This window comes from Sus scrofa, chromosome Y (genome assembly GCF_054392235.1).
Source record: "Sus scrofa isolate SSC_HxYL_T2T_F1_AM1 chromosome Y, Sscrofa_HxYL_maternal_Yorkshire_Landrace_v2.0, whole genome shotgun sequence".
Lineage (NCBI taxonomy): Eukaryota > Metazoa > Chordata > Mammalia > Artiodactyla > Suidae > Sus > Sus scrofa.
This window is the reverse complement of record NC_139402.1, coordinates 10,509,531-10,526,821: the sequence shown is the minus strand read 5'-3', so window position 1 is coordinate 10,526,821 and position 17,291 is coordinate 10,509,531. Positions and strand designations below refer to the sequence as shown.

The 17,291-nt window shown below is 37.4% G+C and overlaps 1 protein-coding gene across 4 annotated transcripts in view; it reads right to left on the bottom strand.

Annotated features, from left to right (window-relative positions):
- Nucleotides 1-17,291, bottom strand: part of LOC100625207 (ubiquitin carboxyl-terminal hydrolase 9X) — a 176,986-nt gene that overhangs the window by 158,519 nt on the left and 1,176 nt on the right. The gene's annotated exons all lie outside the window — the stretch shown is intronic.

The following is a 17,291-nucleotide window of genomic DNA, read 5'->3' as shown; positions in this document are numbered from 1 at the left end:
TTATCCTTTTTTTTCTAACTTACTTAATTTTAGTAGTTCATGCTATTTGGTTAGAATTCAATATATTTTGGCATCAGGTGTTTACCTGCAGCTTGCTTTCTTTCGTTTCCTTTGAGGTCCGCACCTGCGGCATATAGAAGTTCCCGGCAGGGGTGCTCAAATTCGAACTGCAGCTGCCAGCCCACACCACAGCAATGCCAGATCCAAGCTGCTTCTGTGACCTACACTACTCACAGCAACGCCAGATCCTTAACCCACTGAGCCAGGCCAGGGATCAAACCAGCATCATCATAGATACTAGTCGGGTTCATTACCACTAAGCCACAACGGGAACTCCTTATTTCCTATTTTAGCAATTTGAGACATCTTTTGATTGTTATTCCATTTGTCAGTGTTATTGATCTTTTCAAAGAACAGTTTGGATTCATTGATTGTTCCATTTCTTTCCTATTATTTTATTTTTGTTAATCTATATCATTTCCTTCTTCTTGTTAACCATGAGATAAGTATGTTGTTTCTCTCCTATTATCCTATTTTGCCAAGATAGGTTAATGAGTTAAGGTGGCATGCAGAAGTTCCTGGGTAAGGGACTGAACCCGAACCATAGCTGTGACAACACTGGATCCTTAACCTTCTAAGCTACCAGTGAACTCCAAGGATCTTTTTCTTCTTAATGTGTCTTAGCAACAATAACCAAAAACACTAGAAACCAATATCCCTGATGAATAATGATGCAAAAATCTTCAACAAAATACCATACTACCAAAGCTCCTGTTGTGGCTCAGTGGTTTAAGAATCCAACTGGTATGAGGATACAGTTTTAATTCCTGGCCTTGTTCAGTGGGTTAAGGATCCCAGTTTTGCTGCAAGTTGCAATATACTTCAGATACAGCTCAGATATGAGTTGCTGCGGCTATAGCGCAGACTACAGCTGCAGCTCCATTTTAACCCCCAGCCTGGGAACTTCCTTACACCACGTGTCTGGCCCTAAAAAAAAAAAAAAGGAAAAAAAAGCTACCAAATCAAATTCAACAGCACAGTATGAATTATACACCAAAACCAAGCAGGATTTTCAACATTTAAGTTCAGTGAAAGTTATATACCACATTAAAAGAACAAAGAGATTAAAAAACTATGATCCTGTTGCAGGGCAGTGGAAATAAATCTGATTAATATCCAAGAGGATGTGGGTTCAATCACTGGGTTGGGGATCCAGTGTTGCTGTGGCTGTGGTCAACAGCTCTGCTTCGACTTCTAGCCTGGGAACTTCCATATCCTATGGGTGTGATTCCAAAAAAAAAAAAAGAAAAACCCTCAGCAAATATCATACTTGAACACTGAAAGCTTTTCCTATAATATCAGAAATAAGGCGAGGCTATTTAATACCAGCATAGTTAGGTTAAAAAAAAAGAAATAAAAGGCACCCCAATGAAGAAAGGAAGTTAAATTATGTCTGTTTAGATGATATAAACATCTTTTATGTAGAAAACCCAAAAGTTTCCATAATATACATTAAAAAATGTTAGGAGTTCCCCCTGATAGTGCAGCAGATTAAGAATCCAGCACTGTCACTGCAATGGCTTAGGTTCAATCCCTGGCCCAGGAACTTATGCATAGAATGGGTACAACCTAAAAGAAAAAAAGTGTTAGAATATTAATGATTTCAGTAAAGTTCCAAGATACAAAATCAACACCCTAAGAACAAGTTCACTAACAACAAACAATACAAAAATAAAACTAAGAAAACAATTTTTCTATTCATGATAACATAAAAAAAGAATAAAATACTTAAGAACAAACTTAACCAAGAAGGAAAGATGTTAGGTATCTTGAAAACTACAAAACATTTCCTAAAAAAACTGAGAAGACATAAAAAAAAAAAAAGATATTCCACATCACAAATTGGAGGACTTATTATTAAGAATCAGTGTAATCCCTATCCATATCCCAACAGCATTTTTTATAGATAAAGAAACACACATCCTAAAATTCAAATATAACTCAAGCAACTCACAAAGCAGTTAAAACTACTTGAAAAAGAAGGAAGTTGGAACTATCTAACTTTCTGACTGAAAATACTACTACAAACCTACATCAAACAGTTCTGACATAAAGGCACATGCAGACCAAAGGAAAAGAAAAGCTCACAGCAAATGTTACTAGGAAAACTAGATATCCACAGGTAAAAGAATATAAAATATCCACATGTGAAATACAATACACAAAAACCTAATCAGAAATGGATTAAAGACATAAATATAAAAGCCAAAACTATAAAACTCTTAGAACAAAACACAGAAAACCCTCATGACATTAAACGTGGCAAAATTTTCTTGACTAAAACACCAAAAACAGGCAACAAAGCAACAACAGGTAAACTGGATTACATCAAACTCAAAAACTTGAGCATAAAGGGAACACAATCAACAACATGAAAGACAACCTGCAGAACTGAAAAAATGCGAAAGTCATATATCGGTTAAAGGGAAAGTATCTAGCATATATAAAGAATTCTTACAACTCAACAACAGCAAAAAAAATCAAGTAATCTGATTTAAAAATGGGCAAAGAACTTGAATAGAATTCCTCAAAAATGATATACAAATGAACAGCAAGCACAGGAAAAGTTACTCAACAACTCTAATCATGAAAGACAGGCAAATCAGGAGTTCCCGTCGTGGCGCAGTGGTTAACGAATCCATCTAGGAACCATGAGGTTGCGGGTTCGATCCCTGCCCTTGCTCAGTGGGTCAAGGCTCTGGCGTTTCCGAGAGCTGTGGTGTAGGTCGCAGACGCGGCTCGGATCCTGCATCCTGCGTTGCTGTGGCTCCGGGGTAGGCCGGCAGCTACAGCTCCAATTCGACCCCTAGCCCGGGAACCTCCATATGCCACAGGAGTGGCCCAAGAAATGGCAAAAAGATAAAAAAAAAAAAAAAAAAAAAAGACAGGCAAATCAAAATCACAATGAGAAACCGTCTCACACACACACATTAGGATGGCTACCATAAAAATCAGAAAACAAGCAGAAAAGAATAGGGTTGGCAAAGATATAGAGAAACTGGAACACCGGTACACAACTGCTAAGAATGTAAACTGGTACAACCATTTAAAAATCAACATGGTAGTTCTTTAAAAAAATTAAAAGAACTACCATATGACCTTGCAATCCCACTTCTGTGTATTTATCCAAAAAGAAGTGAAAGCAATTTCATACAGATATTTACACAAATGTGCTCACTGCAGCATTATTCGCAATCATCAGGAAGTGTAGGCAATTACCCAATTATCCACTGACAGATGAATGGAAAAATACAATGTGATATCCAAATACAGGGGAATAATTCAGCTTTAAGAAGTAAATTCTAACATAAGTGTTAACAAGGATGAACCTTGAGGACATTATGTCAAGTGAAATAAACCACACATAAAAAGACAAATAATTTTTTATTCCACTCATATAAGATACTTAGAATAATCAAAATCAGAGACAGAGGAGTTCCCGTCGTGGTGCAGTGGTTAACGAATCCGACTAGGAACCATGAGGTTGCGGGTTCGGTCCCTGCCCTTGCTCAGTGGGTTAAGGATCCGGCGTTGCCGTGAGCTGTGGTGTAGGTTGCAGACGCGGCTCGGATCCCGCGTTGCTGTGGCTCTGGCATAGGCTGGTGGCTGCAGCTCCGATTCAACCCCTAGCCTGGGAACCTCCATGTGCCGCTGGAGCAGCCCAAGAAATAGCAAATAAATAAATAAATAAATAAATAAAAATCAGAGACAGAAAAGTGGAAAGGTAATTGCCAAGAGTTGGGAGAAGGGGGCAATGGTTATTGTTTAATGGGTATAGTTTCAGTTTTGCAAAACAAAGTTCTACAGATGTACAGTGATAACTGCAAAACAATGTGAATGTATTTGTCACTAAATTGTACAATTAAAAACAGAAAAATGGTAAATTCCGTCATATATGTTTCACTATAATTTAAATAATTTATATACATTTATATAATCTGGACTGGAACAAGCAAAATTCAACCTATACTTAGCTTTCATGAGCTAACTAAACCCCACTGCTCTTGCAGACCATTTTAAAATAATAAATATTAGAGTTCCCATCATGGTGTAATAGAAACAAATCTGACTAGTATCCACCAGGATGCTGGTTGAATCCCTGGCCTCGAACAGTGGTTCGGAGATCCAGCATTACTGTGAGCTGTGGTGTAGGCTGCAGACATGGCTTGGATCCCATGTTGCTGTGGTTGTGGCTGTGGTCAGCAGCTCTGACTTGACCCCTAGCCTGGGAATTTCTATATGCCATGGGTACAGCCATAAAAATGTTAAAATAAAACAATGCAGGACAGCCGGAAAAAAAAAAAGAAAAAAAAAGCCTGGCCTTCTTTTAGTTCCTTGGCCTAGTGGTTAAGAACTCAACATTGCCACTTCTGTGGCTCAGATTTGATCCCTGGCCCAGGAACTTTCATGTGCTGAAGGCAAGGCCAAAAAAAAAATTTTTTTTTCCACTTGGAAAAACAGTTGCCTCTCACAAAAATATTTGTTAACATGAAACTGTTTTTCAAATGAAATAGTGAAAAAATTTTAATCTATGAATTTACAAGTTGGTAAATATCAAAACGATAATACACAAACCAAATCTTCATTAAATTATCAGTTTTTTACAATGTAAACCATCTTTGAAATAAAAAAAATTGAGAACTTCTAGCTTTTCAAGTAAAACATATGTGATTAAATCCTTTTGCTAATTGCCTTACTGTATTTAAAAAAAAAAAAAATCAATACAAAATTTTATTACAACTACCTACACCAAACTTTAATCACTGAATATCTTTACTCTTCACATGAAAGTTTTAAAAAACTTTAAAAATTCCTCTTAATATTATTTTCCCTAACAGGCTACAATTAAATCTAGCAGTATTAATATTAATAACAGAGGTATTCTCAACAAGGCAGCTAACACTTCCAGAAAACATGTGAAGCAGCACCTCAGACCTATCCACATGACAAGGAACTGATGTCGCCTGCCAACACTAAGGCCTATGAATGAGTCATCACATATGTGAATATTTCAGTCTCAGCTTGCACCGAGTGCAATCTCTAGACATATCCTGAACAAGAACCATTAATGGTATTAAATAAATACGTATAATCTAAAAGTTATAGTAAGATAGACAGCAAAAACAGTCTCTCATTTAAATAACAAGTTGAGAGTTCCCCTGGTGGCTCAACAGTAACAAACCAGACTATTATCCATGAGAACAAAGGTTCAATCCCTGGCCTCACTCAGGATTAAGTTAAGGATCTGGCATTGCCATATCTGTGGTATAGGTCACAGATGTGGCTCTGATCTGGCGATGCTATGGCTGCAGTGTAGGCCACAGCTGTAGCTCCCATTAGAGCTCTAGCCTGGGAACCTCCATATGCTGTACACGTAGCCCTAAAAAGATTAGATAGATGGATGCATGGATGGATGGATGAAGAATCTCACTCACAGGCTGGTTGATCTAGTGTCGGGAGCCATAGGCTGCTCCAGTAAAGAAAGCAAAGCCACAGTCAGCACCTGCGTGAGGCTTGTCTGGTTAGCAGAGCTACAGACAAGCTGAAGAAAGAAGAAGGATTGCAGAGCAATCCCTTGAAAGACATCGGCTCCAGGAAAATAAAAATGATATCCCCTAAAAAATATGTTAATCTATTTTTCTGTGCTTATCCTTCTTTTTCTATCTCCTATTCACAGCTTTCTTACAGCTAAAGATTTGCCCTGGGTACGTAAAACACTTGAACCAAAACAGAGTGAAGTTATTTAAACAATGTAATGGAAAAGGCCTTTGTTTTGGAGTAACAATTTATGGCACCTATTTTGTGAGAGTATACAGGGGAAACTTATGATTTCAGTCCCTTAAAAAGAAGTTTGGGGCTGGGAAAACGTTGTTTGGCCTATAAACTGCTATTTTCTATAATAGATATATTTTTAACAGTGTCACTTGTAACTTTCATCCCTTATGGGGGCATTTGTTTATTTTTGGGTATAATACTCCTTTCTATTGAAATTGGTGGTTTGGAACTTACTATCAGCACAATAGGTTAAATGCTTAGCTTGCTGGCGCCAAATAAATCGTGGTTTTAAGAATGGCATGAGCCCAAGGCTTTCATGCGTTTTGTTAACTACATACACCTTTAGTTAAAGAATGTTAGGTATCATAGTTTATTACTTATTAAAGCTTTGTTCTTAATATAGAATAGAATAGCTACTGCTGTTGACCTTTTAAGAAAAATACAGTGTGAAACTTTAAGTTTGTAATCTTGAAGGAAAATCTGAAGTTGAAAGGAACATGTTTTAACTAACCTTCTTTTTTTGGATCTCGGGTGGAGGGAACAAAAGGGCTTTAAATCAAATGTTAATGTCAAATCTTACACGAAACCTGATTGTGATAGGGTATAAAAACTGATGCTTTTCATTTAATAAATTGGGTCATCTGCAGCATGCAGCTGAGGAGTTGGCTCCAATTCTTTCCGCGCCGTTTGTAGCCCATCCTCTCCTTCGGCACTCCCTGGCTGCTGGGGCTGGACCTCGGCAATCTAGAACTATAACCCAAGACTCTTAACTGACATGACAGTGATATTAACCACGACATTCCCTAAACTAGTCAGAAGTGTTGATCTCAAAAAGGATAACTTCAACTCAGAAACCAAGATACACCCCAGAAATTTTTGAATAGTGTGTAAAACAACAGTTTCTTTAGAGTCTGTTAATAATTAATAAGCCAATAATATGTTAATTTATTAACAATATAAGAAATAATATGGATTCTATAATAATCATCTTTCAGACTCTAGGCAGTCATTGTACAAGTGTTAATAAAGTAAAATCAATTACTGAATAATACCTAGCAAGCCAGAGAACATGCTACTAGACATGAAAATGAAACTACTTTTTAAGACAGAATAAGAAAAAAATTAAACCTAAAAATCTCTCTCTACAATTTTTTTTTGGGGGGTGGTTTTTTTTAAGGCTGCACCCTCTGCATATGGAAGTTACCAGGCTAGGGCTCAAATTAGAACTACAGTAACCGGCCTATACGACAGCTATAGCACATCCTTAACCCACTAATCAAGGCCAAGGATCAAATCTACATCCTCATGGATAATGATCAGGTTCTTAACCAGCTGAGCCACAAAAGGAACTCCATCTCTCTGCAATTTGATCCACTACTTCCTCCCTGCCCTCTAGTGTACACTGTGCATCTCCTTTACACATTAACCAGATCTACTTAGAAAATACAGGAACGCCTACCTGCCACAAAGAAAGAAAAGAATAACAACATCAACAGTCCTCAGAGCTCTGCTTGAACAAAATTTTCCTTTTTTTTTTTTTTCCCTTCTTTTTCCCTTTTAGGGCTACACCTGTGGCACATGGAGATTCCCAGCTAGGGGTCAAATTGGAGGTGTAGCTGGCCGGCCTACTCTATAGCCACAGCAACACAGGATCCAAGCTGCATCTGAGACCTACACCACAGCTCACGGCAACACCAGATCCTTAACCCAGTGCATGAGGCTAGGGCTTGAACCTGTGTCCTCATGGATGCTAGTCAAACACAGTAACCACTGAGTCACAACAAGGACTCCCTTCTTTTTCTTTCTTAGACTGACTACTGGTTAATTTTACATTGACAAACTCTAGAAGAGAACATAAAATGCCAAAGATAAACAAAAAGAATTAGAAAATATTAATGTCATAACAAAGTACTATCAGACTTCAAAGCAGAATCTGCCTAAAAGGAACGAACAAAACTGCGAAACTATATAGGTTAAGCATGGAGGGTTAGGATAAGCATGGAGAATCCAGAATCAACTGGATTGATAGGAGGGGATTTTTCGGCTGAGTGTGTGTGCCTTTGAGGCTAGAAATATGTTAGAAAGTTACATCAAAATTCAATTAATGATGGAAATTCTAAGCAGTATAGTGGGAATTGGCAGCAGGGGTAGGTGAGAGGTAGGGTGGGGAGGGAAGTATTTGACAAAAAAACAGGAATAGCACAAATTCAAGCTCTAAAACCTTAAAGATGTAGAGGCAGAGGACATGAAAAAACTTTACTTATTAAAATTAAATATATACAACTAATAAAAACGCTGATTCAACAGAATATTCAAAAATTCACCAAAACAATTTCACAGCACATTCACAACAAAAACTAGTTACAATCTAAAAAGGGCACCAAGAGAAAGATTAACTAGATCACAATACATTTATAAGATGGAGTAGAATAAGGCTTGAAAAATCCTACATATCAAAAATGTTTTGTTTTTATTATTTTTGACAGCTCCTGCAGCATAATAACGTTCCAGGGGTCACACCCACACTGTGACAGCAATCCAAGCTGCAGCAGTGACAATGCTGGATCCTTCACCACCAGGGAACTTAACCAAAGCCACCATCAAGGAAACTTAAAATAACAACAAAAAAGTAGTAACTTGTAGGTACAGTATTTTAACTTATTTAACTTTAAGTTTAAAAACACAAACACACACACACAAAAGGTGAACAAATACCTAAGCTAATAATATAGCTGCTTTCTTCATGGTGGCATCACATGAGATAAAATGTTTGTATATGAGCATTTTGTCTTCTATGAGCTCCGAACCTTTTCACCCACAACATGCATAATTTTCCTACATATTCATACACACAAAATTTCTATTTATTTATTTTTTGGCCAGCACCCATGGCACGCAGAAGTTCCTGGGCCAAAGGCTGAACCTGTGCCACAGCAGTGATGACACAACCAGATCCTTAATCTGGTGAAGCGCCAGAGAACTCCTGAAGCTGCTAGTATTAAGAGACCCGGAAAGCCCCTAGCTTAGAGTTTATTTCCAGTGTAGCCTACCTTTCTTTCTGTGCGCCTGTGCAGACATTTATGGGTGGGGAGGGATGGTGGGTATACGGCTTTGGTTGCTGCTGTGGTGCAAGTTTGATCTCTGGCCAAGCAACTTCCAAAATGCCACTGGCACTAACAAAAAATTTTTTTAAACATAGGAAAACCTAATTTCTCAGACAAGTACAGATTCTGTTTACATAGAACATGGGTCTAATACCATATAATTTCTTAAAGTCTAGTCAAAAATAACCACTTATTTAGAACTTCACTGTAATAGTTGCTTAAGAAAAAAAGAGAAAGATGATTAATAATCTTACAAGCTTCAATGATCAATTAAATTAGAAGAAATGAAATGGACATACAAAATGGAGATGGGAAACTTCCCTATTCCCTTTTTTCTTGTAATGTTGTTCCTCATTATGCTTTACATGCTAGGATTTTCAATTGCCAGCTTAAGTATTACCTAAAGTAAAATAATTTCTTTAACTTGGTTTTCCAATATTTAATGATCACATGATTAATCAATTAAAAAAAAAAAAAAAAGGATGGCCTGCAGTTGTAGCTCCAATTTGACCCACAGGCCTGGTAATTTCCATATGCCACAGGGGAGGCTATAAAAGGGGGAGGGGGAGAGCACAATCTGTGAGGGACCATCAAGTAATGGTCTAAAACAGTACTTCTAGGTTTTGGAAATCAAATAAAATATTTTGTCACTTACCAGGCAAAAGTATTATTCTATGTTATCTGTGATATATGCAAATATAGGAGAGGATCCCTTACCTTCCCAAGGTCATTATCCAGTACTAGTGGGAGAATTAACAAATATGAAATAACTCAATAGTGAGACAACAAATAAGGCATTAAGAATCTAGAAACATTAATAATCCAGATTTGTTAGATATGACAGTTATGACAGCAACTTCACAAAGAAGATAGTGGACGTACTGTACTATGTTGGACAAGCTACATCACCTCTTTGAGACAGATTTTTCATCTGAAAAATAAGGCATTTAAAATCTAAGATCCTTTCCTTTTTTTTTTTCTGGAGATAAGAGAAATAGGTATTTTATTTTAATTTAATACCTTGGAATAGTGTCTAAATTCTCCTCTTTTTTTTGCTTTTAGGGCTGCACCCTCGGCATATGGAAGTTCCCAGGCTAGGAGTCAAATCAGAGCTATAGCTGCCCGCCTGCATCACAGGCACAGCAACGTGGGATCTGAGCCATGACTGCAACCTACACTACAGCTCACAACAATACAGGATCCTTAACCACTGAGCAAGGCCAGGGATAGAACCCACATCCTCATGGATATATAAGATCCTTTTCTATACCATTACCCATTTTTAAATGATTAACAGGTGAAGTCACACTATTCTAAGAAATGAAAACTACTAACAAGACCACAAAAATAGAAAGGAGAAACCATATAGAGAAGGGTGAACTGATCTGATGATTACTCAACAAATGGTTACTACCTAAACACAAGATACTCTCTAGTGCTAGGAATAGGGCTCAGGATCTTAACCTGACCCACTGGATGCCACTAATCTAAAGAATCTGAAGGAAGATATTAATCAAATGTGAACAAAGAATTTAAACAAAGTCAAAGAAACATATCCTATGAAGACAAGAGACAGAGCACCGATCCAGAAAAGAAGACAGCAAAGAGGAATTATGCCAGAACACATCACCTAATCAAAAATTTAAAATTTATCAAGGCCAAGTATTTCTACGGCCAATATATGAAAAGAATCTTGCCCTGCTATACTCGATACTGATATTGCATGAGAGAAGACTGAAGTTCTTTTTTTTATATACAGACTGAAGTTCTATTTTATAAATAGACATAAAATCTAAAGTATCAGAGAAATTCCACTGATTTACTACCAAAACTTATACTTTAAACATGGCACTTTTTCTGAGAGAGAATAAAAGAAAGAGAGAAAACCAGAGTTAGGAAAACTAGCCAGTCCTCCCTCCATTCCCTTCATATAACATAAGGCCCCAGGGAAAAAGCAATCTTTTACTATTTCTTTTTTTTTTTTTTTTTGTCTTTTTTGCTATTTCTTTGGGCCGCTCCCGCGGCATATGGAGGTTCCCAGGCTAGGGGTCCAATCGGAGCTGTAGCCACTGGCCTACGCTAGGGCCACAGCAACGCGGGATCCGAGCCGCTTCTGCAACCTACACCACAGCTCACGGCAACGCCGGATCCTTAACCCACTGAGCAAGGGCAGGGACCGAACCCGCAACCTCATGGTTCCTAGTCGGATTCGTTAACCACTGCACCACGACGGGAACTCCTCTTTTACTATTTCACACACTGATAGAAGAGATGAGCACCTAGGATTGTACCAAGTACACAAGAGATACCCAACAAATGAAAGTAAATGGAAACAGACCTAAAGATTAAAAAGAGCAGAAGAGCTGAAACTGTAAGCGTAAGGGGAATCATGATTCTAGGTATAACCCAGTTCTTCACTTACAAGACTGGATCCTTTTCACTATTTGTCCATGAGTTTGGGTGATATTTTTGACAGCATCATCAATGATATTAGACACTCAAAAGAGGATATGGCTGCCTAATGGCAAAATAACAAAATTCTCAAAGGGTTTCATGTCTCTCCTTTTCCTAAACTGAATTGCACATGAGGATTACCCACTAATTTTTCTTTTCCTCCCTTAAAATCTATGTCACACCCTAGAACTATTCATTAGAATCACCTAGAATCTATTGTAAGAATGAGACCTATCTAATTAAATTTTTCAGTAAGCTCCACAATAATTGTGAGCTGAAGTAGAAAAACTGTATTATACACTAACTTCTGTGAAAAGAATAAGAAAAAAAGGATTTGCTGTCAAATACATGTACAATGCATATGCACATCTGATTAAATATAAGACTAGGACACACATATTTAAAGAATAAACTAGATTTGATTTCCCATCAAACTATAATATTTTTCACATCTCAGCCCTTAAATGTATGACAATCATTTTAAAATCATACAAAAACAAAAATAGGGAAGTTTCTTGATAAATTCAAACCATAATAGGAGTTTCCTGTGGCCCAGCAGGTTAAGGATCTGGAATTGTCACTTAGTGGCTTGGGTTGCTGCTGTCATGTGGGTTCAATCGCTGGCCTGGGAACTTCCACACACTATAAGCAGGGCCAAAAAATTCAAACCCTAATATACAGAAGCTGTGAATTTTCATGTAGTCCCTTTCTTTCCTTATAACACTAAGGATATAAATAGACATTAACTATTGAAGTAGTCCCTTTTTCTATATTATTTACCAACCAGATCTATTAAGAGGCTTGTGGCATACTACAAATCCTCAACAAATTCTACACTACCTAAGACCTTTCTCTCTTGCTCCTTGATTGAGAACTGGTCTAGGAAAAAGAAATTGGCGTAAGGAAAAACAAGATGAAAAGTCTATTATTGGGAGTTCCCTGGTGGCTCAACAGGTTTAAGGACCCAGCATGGTCACTGCTGTGGTGTGAATTGCTTGCCCAGAAACTCTGCATGCCAAGGGTGTGGTCCAAAAAAAAAAAGTCTGTTACTTCTATTTCAGTAATTTCATAAACACTGAAAACTCTCTCTCTCTCTCTCTCGTCATACAACACAAATGCACAGGCTACCAATTCTGAAAAGTGTCTGTGAAAAACCAATTTTAAGCACTACACTACTACATGAAACTTCAAACTTATGTAACAGAATTTCATAACAAACCAAAGTCTTTTATGAATGAAAGGAAGAAAAATGCCTCAATTTTGCTTATTTTACTAACAGTATGTTTCTTAAAAAAAACGTTTTAAAGAATAAACCCACCAATTAAAATAGCCTATATGTTGAGAGGTAAATGAAACAGAATTTTATTCAATAATATCTCTGTGGTTACTTCTCAGTAGCAAAATACTTTGATAACATTTAAAACAATATTACAAACAAAAACTTTTAACCAAACCCAAGTTTATTCTGATATATAAAGTCAAGTTTCAATGTTTAAAGATGAAAATTTAAATCAGTGACTTATTACAGTATATTATGCCAATAATTGGTACGGTGGTTGGATTCACCTCTAATTGATCCTATCAGAACTCGACTTTCATATCTGTCTATGGAAATAACAGTATCTATACCGGATGATGCATGGAGTTCCCACTGTGATTCAGCGAGATAAAAACCTAATATATCCATGAGGATATTCGATTCCTGGCCTCACTCAGTGGATCTAGTACTGCTACAGACTGAGGCAAACTGAGACACAGCTCAGATCTGGCACTGCTATGGTGTAGGTCAACAGCTGCAGCTCCAATTCGACCCCTAGACAGAGAACTTCCATAAACCCAAGTGTGCCCATTTAAAAAAAAAAGAAAGAAAAAAAGACGATGCATCAAGATGCTCAACATAGTGCTGGCGCAATTAAAACTCCAAAGACAACTTTGCTATTAATTTAAAAACTACAAAAATCATGTTTTAGATTTCCCTAGCGGCACAGCAGTTTAAGGATCTGATGGTGTCAATGCAGTGGCCTGGATTGCTCTTGTGATATGAGTTCAATTCCTGGCCTAGGAACTTCCACATCTGTGGGCACAGTTCCAAAAAAAAAAAAAAAAACATTTTTATTTATTCATCTAAAAGATTTACAACTGCATACTTAGAAATAATAAGCAAGAGATTATTATCCACAGTGCTCTTAAAGATCACTATGTCAGGGCTTCGTATTAGACAAATTAACAAAAAGGTGTAGTTGGGGATGGAGGTATGACAAACAACTTCCAGCATTATTTTTTTTTTTCTTTTTACAGCCCCACCTGCAGCATGTGGAAGATTCTAGGCCAGGGATGGAATCAGAGCTGCAACTGAGTCCTACACCACAGACATGGCAACAGCAGCTCAGCCTGCAGCAACACCACAAAGCAAGGCCAGGGATGGAATCCACATTCTCTAGGAGACAATGTTGGGTCCTTAAGCCACTGAGCCAAAATGGGAACTCCAAACTATGAGTATTATTTTTAATGCTTCCCCAAGTGATTATAATGTGCTGTCAAGATTGAAGAAAAACTCTGCATTAACCAAATGCAAACTCCATGTTCAAATTAAGATTAACAGCAATGAATACTTTGCTATTAAAATAACAAAATGGAAGCTAAAAATTTATTCCTTGAGCACTGAAATTTATTCCTAAACTTTATTCAAGGTTCAGCAAACTTAAGGTAAGACTAAAAATCATGACACATTAATGAAAGTGTTACTCTTGGGATGGTTGCCAACAATGTAATGGTACTTTTACCACCAAACTATACCGTTAAAAATAGTTGTGACTAAATTCTGTTGTATTTTTACCACAGTTTAAAAAGAAACTTTTAATTGTCACTGTCATTTAGAATATAAATTAACTTAGTCGTTGCTGGCATGAGAATACACATAAAGATCAATAGCTCAGAATTGACAGTCCAGACATTAAGTTCTTATTTATAAGAACTTTTAATATGTCAAATGATTTTCAGCAAGGGTGCCAAGACTATTCAAAGGTGAAAGAAAATTCTTTTGAACAATTTGTACTGAAATAATAAACATCCACATGCAAAAAATGAATCTGGATGCCTAATTTACACAACACACAAAAGTTAAACCAAAATGGATTAGAGACCAAGACATGCATACTCTAAAGATAAAAATTTTAAGAGGTAAATATGAGTGAATCTTCATGACTTTCAGTTAGGCAAAGATTTCTTGACTAGACATAAAAAGCGATGAAAGGAAAAAAATTAACCAGATCTCATCAAATTTAAAACTTCTGCACTTCAAAAGATGCTATAAAGAAAGTGAAAACAGAAAACACAGATTAGGAGAAATATTGCAGGTCAAATCACAGAAAAGATACAACCTACAGAGATAATTTTTTAAAAACTAATTTTAAACCTAGGCAGTCTAAATATACATTACTCCAAGAAAGATATGCAAGCAGACAATATGCACATAGGCATATGCTCAACATCATTAATTATTAAGGAAATGCAAATTAAAACCACAAAGGGACCACTATACCACTACTAGAATGGGTATAACCAAGAAATCAAAATGTAGTCAAAATCAACTGGAAAATCTTAAAATTTAAAATTTACACTACTTTGGAGTTCCTGTCATGGCTCAGGAATCCGACTGGGAACCATGAGGTTGCAGGTTCAATCCCTGGCATTCCTCACTGGGTTAGGGATCTGGTGTTGCTGTGAGCTGTGGAGCAGGTTGCAGACGCAGCTCGGATCCCGCATTGCTGTGGCTCTGGCATAGGCCAGCGGCTATAGCTCTGATTCGACCCCTAGCCTGGGAACCTCCATATGCTGTGGGAGCAGCCCAAGAAACGGCAAAAAGACAAAAAACTAAATAAATAAAATAAAATATACACTACTTTAAAAATGTAGATTTTAAATTTAAATGTAATTGTCTCAGTTTAAGTTAAATGTAAATATAAAGTATAATCCAATAATTTTGCTTCTAGGTACCTACTAACACAAAACAAATTGTTCACATATCAAGCCTTGAAAAGTATTGTTCTTAACAGCTCTGTTTGGAGTCTATATAACATAGATCCATTTTACAATACAAATAAACCTCAAAAACATTATCTAAGTGAAAGATGCCAGAAACAAAGACTACATATTTTATGATTCCATATATCTGAAATATCCATGACATCTAAATCTTTAGGGAGCGATAAGAATTGCCTGGGAGTTCCCTTTATGGCTCAATGGTTAACCAACCTAACCAGGATCCATGAAGATGAGGGTTCACTCCCTGGCCTTGCTCAGTGGCTTAAGGATCTGGGCATTGTTGTGAGGGGGGAGGGGAGGGAGGGAAGGGGAAAAAGAGGGAGGAAAGGGAGGTCACAGATGAGGCTTGGATCTGTGTTGCTGTGGCTGTGGAACAGGCCCGCAGCTGTAGGGGGAGGGAAGGGAAGGGAGTGGGGGAATAGAGGGAGGACCAGAAAGGGAGGGAGAGAAGAATGGGAGGGAGGGAAGAAAGGGAGGGAGGGAAGGAAGGGAGGGAGGGAAGAAAGGGAGGGAGGGACGGAAGGGAGGGAGGGAGAGATGGAAAGGAGAAGGGAAGGAAGGGGGGAGAGGAGGGAGAGGGAGGGAAGGAAGGGGGGAGAGGAGGGGGAGGAAGGGTGGAAAAAAGGGGAGAGAAGGGGGAAGGAAAGGGAAAGGAAGGGGAGAGGGGAGGTAAGAGAGGAAGGGGAAGAAGGGGTAGGGAAGGAAGGGGAGGAGGGTGAGGGAAGGAAGGAGGAAAGGGAGGGAAAGGGGAGGGGAGGGAGAGAAGGAAAGAAAAGAAGGAAGGGGGAGGAGGGGAGAGAAGGAAGGAAAGAAAGGGGAGGAGGTGAAGGAAGGATGGAAAGGAATGGGGAGGGGAGAGAAAGGAGAGAGACATTATTTTTCAAAGGACAGTTCCCTCATTAAAATGCTGAAACAAATGTGAAAATATCAAAAAACTTAAAGTGTACATTAGTCCAGCTAAACAATAACTGAATGCTAAAATTTCAGGTCAAACATCTGATTTCAAACACGGTTAAGATTCCTTATAACTACTTCATCAAAGAAAAAAAATCCATGAAAGGTGTTTCTTCTTACCCGGATATTGAAAATGCATTTCAAGACTCCAAAAGGAAAAAAAAAGACCCATTTCTACTCAGTTAATTTGGTGTATGGTAAACACTCTTAAGAATTACTTCAGAACTTAGATTCTCACATGTAATGTTTTGTGGTTAAGTGGTCACTACGGATATTCCCTCCAAGTTTAAAAGAAATATTAGCCATAACTAGGGGTAGCCAATAAAGGAAGTTTAACACTTAAAATATCTAGATCACAGGTTCAACTTGTATGTATAGGAAAAGGGTAATAATAAGTTACAATTTAAAAATCTTATCTTTATATCTACAAAAAGTAATACATTCCCAAGTGTCATCTGAAACAATAACTGAAATAGTCCCCAAACAGGGAGACAATGACATTTAAAACAAAGTAAAGCCAGCATGCTCTAATTTTCTAATTAGTTTAGGAAGGAAAAGGTATCTTACACTCTATTTTAAATTAATGTAGGCACTCCAGCTTCCTGTTAATTAATCTTTATTCAGGATACAAGTTCTAGTGATAAGACCAAAGAAAACATCTTTACCAAAGAAAATATCTTTAGTATGCAAAGTACCCCAAATTCTTTTACAAAAAGTAGGGCATAAAATATCATGAAGTTTTAGAGGATGAATGTGTTTCCTAGAAAATGCTACCAAATATTTCCCTTTAAAAATGCAACACGTATATTTAAGGCAGATTTACAATTAGGTCAATTAAGTTTAAAAAAAAAAACAACCTGCCATATTATTTCCCGTGTAGGAGAAACTTCATAGTAGCAT